The sequence below is a fragment of the Lycium ferocissimum genome, chromosome 5 (genome assembly GCF_029784015.1).
Source record: "Lycium ferocissimum isolate CSIRO_LF1 chromosome 5, AGI_CSIRO_Lferr_CH_V1, whole genome shotgun sequence".
In the NCBI taxonomy this organism is placed as follows: Eukaryota; Viridiplantae; Streptophyta; class Magnoliopsida; order Solanales; family Solanaceae; genus Lycium; species Lycium ferocissimum.
Window position 1 is genome coordinate 16140811 of NC_081346.1, and position 7606 is coordinate 16148416.

Here is a 7606-nt window from a genome sequence, read left to right on the forward strand (position 1 = left end):
ATTGGGATTACATCCAGAGCAAATTTTCGGCATTTGTGGCTCAACTCCGACCTTGAGGACAAGGTCGATTTGAACGAGAAGGGTTTTGTAAGGAATTGGGTTAGTAAGGTTTTATAATTTGAATTAGGAAAGTGAAATGAGGCGGATTAGTGTAGACTTAAGTGACTTGGGTCAACAAGTGATGTGGTAGTACACTTGTGGCACAGCTAGCACGAACCAGCTCATTCACAACTCATTTACAACTCAGTTTGATCGCACGGTTGAGATTAATTCAACTAGCAGCTACTAGATCTTACGGCGGAGATTTAATTAGTCTGTTATAACAAGACTAGTGGAGGGAAAATAAATCAGATTTGGACTTGTAAGTTTCTATCACAATTCTCTCAATTCTTTCTTCTTCCCAAACCCTATATTCTTCCTAATCTCAATTCTAATCCTAAATCCACCATTGCAGGTTTGAAGCTCAACCTTGGAGTTCAATTTGTATTAGTTTCATAGTCTATTCTACATTTGTAATCCAATTCTATTCTACATTTGTAACCCAATTCGTACCAGTTGGTGATGATAATAGTAATAGTCCGTTTGATTTCAATTGTACTTTTACTTTTTGATTTCCTTTCATTCGTATACGTACATTACATTAAAAGAATGTTTTTTAATTACCTTACGTCTCAAGAGGCACAAACGATATTTATTATCAAGATAATTTTTGTCCATTTTAATGTTTGCGTTGTTAGGATGTTATTAGCAATTCATATATCATGAGCTTTGGTAATTTTCAGTTAAGTAAGAAATTTTACAATTATGGTAAATTTTTCAACAATTTATTTTATTTTTAAATTATATAATTTTAATGTAATATTAGTGAGATTTAAAGATGTGTGGGGCATACATCTCATGTCTCGAAGTTTAGGCTTCACCTCATACTAGGTAAAACGTACCCCTAGTGCACCAGGCATTTAAAAGTCTACAACAACGTGCATCAGAAATTGATATTTGTTTTATATCAAACTCTAGACTATTTTGGGCCTGGTTTTTCATTTGGCGTCCGATATGATCGTACTGGAGCTCAATTAAATCTGAATTTGTGCAGCGAAAATTTAAACCAGGCCCTCTCCAATATCTGATTTGGTAGACTAAACCAAATCATGAGTAAATAAAAAATGTACATAGATGTTTCGGCTGAAATACTTGGAATAATTCTACCTAGAGAAACGATGCATCCTTTGCGTCTGTATTTGCGGGAACGGGGCGGGCGAGGACCATTAATTCATTATAACATAAAGTATGAAAATTTTAGTTCTCCACGCAATCTGGAGGACTTGAGAATTCATCTTTGGATCTTAATCTCTCAATTTTTTTAATGTTACTTTACAATTGATGAGACCCTTTTCAGTCATAATAATGTCTCTTTACTTTGCATGATCCTTTTTTTCTTATTTTCTACTTATTACTTTTTGCATTAACTCAAATCAGGCAAGCGATGGGTACATATGGTAGTGGTGTTATTATAGTAGTAAGACTAAATCAGGAACGTTAGAAGTGGCAGCAGCCTTTACAACTTTTATTTATAAGGTCCGCAGCAATATTGCATGCAACACGTTCCACAAATATATGCACCAATTACAATTAGAGCAGAAGATGGCTTAAAAATAAAAATACCTTGGTTTCAATCATTATTACAAGCATAATTCATGAGATACGTAGTGGCTCTTGAATTTGGTAGAACAGTAGCCACAAGACCTTAAAGTTTAAACGGTTGTTGTCAACTTTTGTCAAAAAAAAAAAAAAAAAAAAAATCTAGGCCAAAAAAATGAATTTCATGCAAGAGGAGAAAAAGAGATGGCCAGCTAATACTTTGATAAGAAAAAAAAAATTGAGATTTTCTTTTTCATGTATGAACGGCTTATTTGTTGGTTGTGGTGTATAAGAAATTAACCTTGGGTCTAACTCAACCCCAAAAGCTAGTTCATGAGGGGAGGATTGTCCAAGACCATATAAAGAGGTCTCCTATTCCTAGACATATGGAGCGTGGATAATATATGATGGGGGCACAACATCGAAAATAATGATTGAGATGGACCTGGCTCTGATACCACATGTTAGGATCGAAATAACTAGGTGTCATGCAGAAGCTAACAAAACAAACCACGAAAGACTATAAATTAGACAACAAAAGAGTAATATGCCAAAATAGACACAATAGTTTAACGTGGTTCGGTCAATCCCCTTACATCTACAGGCGGAGATGAACAATACGCTATATAAAAGAAAGTACAAAATGTTTATAGATTTAACCTCACAAAATTTACTCAGAAAAAATAGGTTTACACTATCACAAATTCCCCCCCTAAAAGAAGGAAAAAACTCTTAAAGCCCTTAAGGCTACATTAATTATGGGTGCTACTAAATGAGAAGGAACTATCCTCAAGTTATAGAGGTCCAAAAGTTTTTCCTTCAAGAAAAGGGATTAGCCAAATATGAGAGATTTAAAATTTCCTTTTAGGAAAACGAAAAACCAATTATGGTAAATATGTTTCCCTTTCCTTCACAAGATAGGAAAACCGAATATGGTAAGAAAATCAGGGCAAACACCTAACGATTCTCCACCCTTGACTTGAATTTTCTGACAAAATGAACGTGATCCATCTTCTTCTCATATTCTTCAACGAGTTAAATCTTCATCTAATTAATGGAAACCACTCAACGGGTTGAACCTAAAACATCTCCACAAAGTCTTTGTCTCAACATGGAGTTGCACTTGGGTTAAATTTCTTCAACAAAAATCATGATTACCGTCAAATAGGTTGTGGCTAGAACTGAACCTGCCTTGAACCTTTGTATATGTTGTGCAAAACTTGTAAAGTTGTGATTTAGATAGTTTATTCTCTAGCTTGTTCTGTAATTAGGGTTGGACTTGTTGTCCCCCTATTCTTTGTAATCCCTTATTGGTGTTATAAAAGGTTGTGCCACCATACGGCGGAAATTTAAAAAAAAAAAAAAAAAAAAAAAAACCTGCCTTGAAAGCTTGAACCTCGCCCTAATACCACTTGTTATGTTGAAACAGCAAGCCCGAAAATAAAGAATACCAAATTTTACCGCTGTTTTCACCTTCAATTTGAAGGATTTTCCACGATAAAATTTGGTGTTCTTTATTTTCGGGTTTGCCTCTTTCAACATAACAGGTTGTGAGTTGGGTTTGTTAGATAATACACATATCTCACATTGATTGTGGTAGAGTTTGCGGAGGAGATAATTAGTAGGAAATTAACGGGAATGCTATGAAGGTACCGAAAGTATCTGTTATAAAAAAAAATATTACACTTTTCATACTTATTATTTAGTAAAAATATTCACAAAATGCTCAGTAAGTATGTACGTTGTATATCTTTCGAATATAAAAGTAAATATTGTATACCTTAATAATATATAACAGTGCGATCCAAACTATTCTTGTTGTTGCATACCTTCGGGGTATATAATTATGTGAATTGTATACCCCAAAAGTATACAATATACAAAGCTTTGTTGTGTATACGGGCGAATTTTGTGAATACATATAGGCAGGTAATGTTTTTTATCTCTGGTATTCTTATAAACTTCTAATTAATATCGAGGGCTACTCTACCGGGCTCCTTTTCATTTCCTTTCTCTCCATTTTCCCAAAATTTTGGACACATGGCATAGGTTAAAATTAATGGCTATGATTCAATTGACTAAAACAAAGCTCTAACTATAGTTTAGATAATTTATAACTTGTCCATAAATAAATTTATTAAAACTTTTCTCTCTCTCTTCCTATTTTTTCCCCACAGTTTTACCCCATTAGTTTTCTTTTGTTTTCCTTAAATCTCAGTGGGCTCACGGACTTAATTAATCTCCTGTAGAATTATCTTTAGGAAAAATGGCTCATGGTCCCAATTAATCACTTGTTAAATCGCTCATTACTGCAATCAGAACAGACTTGTCTTTTTCTTTCAATTTCCTTCTTTTTTTTTTTTTTAGTATTTCTTGCTAAAACAAAGTACTATAAGACACTGGGATTTAAGGAGAACAAAAGAAAAAATGCAAATAGAAGTTGTAACGTAACTGCAAGGGTTTATATTAAATACAGGGTAAGAGAAAGAAAAGAAAACCATGGTTAGAGCTTTATTTTAGTCAATTAAATCATAACCATTAATTTAACCTATGTCATGTGTCCTTAATCTAAGCTACAACTTGGGGAAAATGAAAAGAAGAGAAATGGAGAGGAGCCGGATCCCTCTAGGACCAGTTAATCTAAATTTTTGGGCTGAATGTTCAATTTTTTCGCAGAGTTGGAATCAATTGAAGCCAAAATCCAAGCATCATGTTAAGCTAAACATGTCACAACTCACAAGCATTTAGAAATCTAGCAACAAAAAAGAAACATAGATAAAATTGGATCCATTTAATTTCATAGTAGTACACTATATACAGATAAATGACACCCCACTAGGACAAGATAACCCTAACTAAAGCAAATGATCAAAGCGAAGCATATCCTAAATTCATCAGCCATTGCACAAATTGATCTTCTCAAATTATTGATGCAAATTGAAGGCTTTATTAATTGGTCCCTCCACCAATTTTTGGACTATTTTTCTTTTAGGTTGCTAATTTGGGTTCATTTCGTACAGACAATATATAAAAGAGAATCAAACACATTCAAAAAATAAAGCATGTATGAGTTGGAAGCCTTAGTGCTCCTAAGGATTGGGAGATGACATAATAAAGAAACGCCCTGGGACCCTTAAATTTTGATGATATTGCCACAGCACTTTCATTAAATATTTCTTTTAAAAAATAAAATAGAAATAATTAAGGATCTTTCACTATTGCACCTAGCTACTTGCCCATTCCTTGCCTGTATAAATATGTGAATCAAGCCCTCCTCATTTCACAGCCAACTAAACCAAGTAGAAAACTTTACTTGTCTTTTGCAACTCCAGCTTTGTGGGTGAGAGACAGTGCTAGAAATTTGCAACTCTTTATCCAGAAACATAAAAAACAGATGGCTGGTATATCTGGTCATTGGGCTTTTGTTTTTGGTGTCCTTGGTAAATATACCTTTTTTCTCCTTCTTGCTTATTCATTGCTAAATATTCTTATTGGATTTCTTAATACTAAGTACTACTTTGTTTGGTCTAATCTTCTCAAATAGTTTATTTTGAAAAACATATTTATTAAAATAGCTTTTCAGAGAGCAAGAGTTTGTGTTTGCCGCAAATTTATTTAAGAAGTGCTTTTTCTTAATATTTGATAAACATATTTAATTTGTTTCGTAATCTTCCCAAAAAATGTTTTGGAATGTCAAATTACGAAAATTCTCAGTAATTTATGTAGAGCTTGTTTAACACGAGCCTCTTTTCTCCTAGCTAAATTACATTAGTGTTTTCTGAAAATAGATTCAAAGTGTTGCATGTGTTTAAATTCATCGTCCTTTTTTTTTTCTTTTGCAATTTGCAGGTAACATTGTCTCGTTCATTGTGTTCCTTTCTCCAATGTGAGTCTCCATTTACTTAAATTTTTTGTATATTCGGCTTATAATTTAACTAACGCCATTTATCACACTTGTAGACCCACGTTTTATAAGATTTACAAGAAGAAATCAACCGAAGGGTATCAGTCAATTCCATATGTGGTTGCTCTCTTTAGCTCCATGCTTTGGATATACTATGCATTTTTGAAGACCAACACGACCCTTCTCATCACCATAAACTCATTTGGTGTCTTCATTGAGACTATCTATGTTGGTGTTTACCTTTTCTACGCACCAAAGAAGTCACGGGTAAGGATTAAAAAGATATCCCCTATTTTTCTCATTAGGGGAGTTCTTTGTTTTTCTAACCTATTCGGACTAAAGGAAGAACATACAAGTCTGATGTTTATAAGTAATTCTTCACAGGTCCAAACTGTAAAGATGCTCCTGTTATCAGTGGTGGGTGGATTTGGTGCAATAATCTTGGTTACTCAATTGCTATTTAAAGGAGCCGTTCGTGGACAAGTGGTTGGATGGATTTGTCTTGTGTTCTCCTTATGTGTGTTTGTAGCTCCCTTAGGCATCGTGGTGAGCTTTTTACGTTCAAATTATTCGCTTATTTATTCATTGAAATTTATATAGACGTGTCTTTTAATTTACTTTTTTTGGCTTTGTTTGAATTTAATTCTCAATTTTTCTCATTTCATGCAGAGAAAAGTCATCAAAACAAAAAGTGTGGAATACATGCCATTACTTTTATCGGTTTTTCTGACATTAAGTGCCGTCATGTGGTTCTTCTACGGTCTTTTACTAAATGACATTAACATAGCGGTAAGTTCCAGGATCAAGATCATACCACTTCTTGTATCCTGTATCTTATCAATGTAAATCTTAATTACTTTCCTTGTTATGTTTATAGGCTCCAAACGTGTTGGGATTCATCTTTGGTATACTCCAAATGGTTCTGTATGCAATATACAGCAAAAAAGAGAGGCCGTCTTAAAAGAGCAGAAACTTCCAGAAATGCAAAAGCCTGCAGTCATTGTGATGGATGAGAACAATAATAAGAAACTTCCAGAACTCACACAGGAACAAATTATTGATATTGTGAAACTTGGTTTACTGGTTTGCTCAGATAAAGCGAACTTAGCGACGTGTCCGCATGATACTAAGTGTGTAGTTAAAGCAGTTAATGTAGAAAACACACCCAAGCTGCAAACTGTGGAAGTTTAAGATATAGCAGCAGTAGTAGTAGAATTTTCACTTGTGGATTTGGCATTGATCTCAGTGCAGCATTGCACAGATTAATTGCCATTCCTTTCCTTTGAGTTAATTTCCTAATCCTAATGTGCTTGTACACTTGTTAATTCTTACTTGTAAGCTTTCTCTTGTAATGTACTCAGAAAGATAAAATGCTCGTCTTGATACTTTTAGGCCCCATTTGGACATGGTTTCAAACCATGATTTGAAACCATGTTTGGACATGCAATTTGAATATTTTAAGAAGTATTTTCTCTTATAAACATAAAAATCCCACAAGTTGTGAAAACTATCAAAACATTCTTAGTTCTTATACAATCTTACCAAATGAGCAAGTCACAGTTCATAACAAAATTAATAAGCTAATTCATAACAACAGGCTCAAAATTAATATTAGAAGACTTTTCTAAAAATACAACATCAATTGATCAAATTTTAGTTCAATAAATAAAATTAAACTATGGGTCTTTTTTTACAAAATTAAAAGGTTGGTAGACATAAATAAAATTTGGTGGAAGTTAATGAAAGTGATAAATGATTGATGGGGGTAATTATTAAAAATATCTACCAATTTATGGATCTTTATTTTTACAAAATATAAACTTATGAATTAAATTTTATATTTAAAAAAATTAAACACATGATTTCAAACAATGCGTAAAAACGCATGTCCGCTAATTTAAAATCATGGTTTCAAAACTCATGGCCAAACGCCTACTTAGAAAAACGGCTGGCTGTGTTAGCTAGATTCTCTTTTTATTATTAGCAATAAAAAATATTATCCAATCATTGCGTTAAAGGTCTATTTTGTATTGTTTTTCTTGCAGTACTACCAGGAATTTGTCT

General features: G+C 33.3%; 1 pseudogene; it reads left to right on the forward strand.

Annotated features, from left to right (window-relative positions):
- The first annotated feature begins 4910 nt into the window (after positions 1–4910).
- LOC132056219 (bidirectional sugar transporter SWEET10-like) lies at positions 4911–6930 on the forward strand (annotated as a pseudogene).
- Positions 6931–7606: the final 676 nt, after the last annotated feature.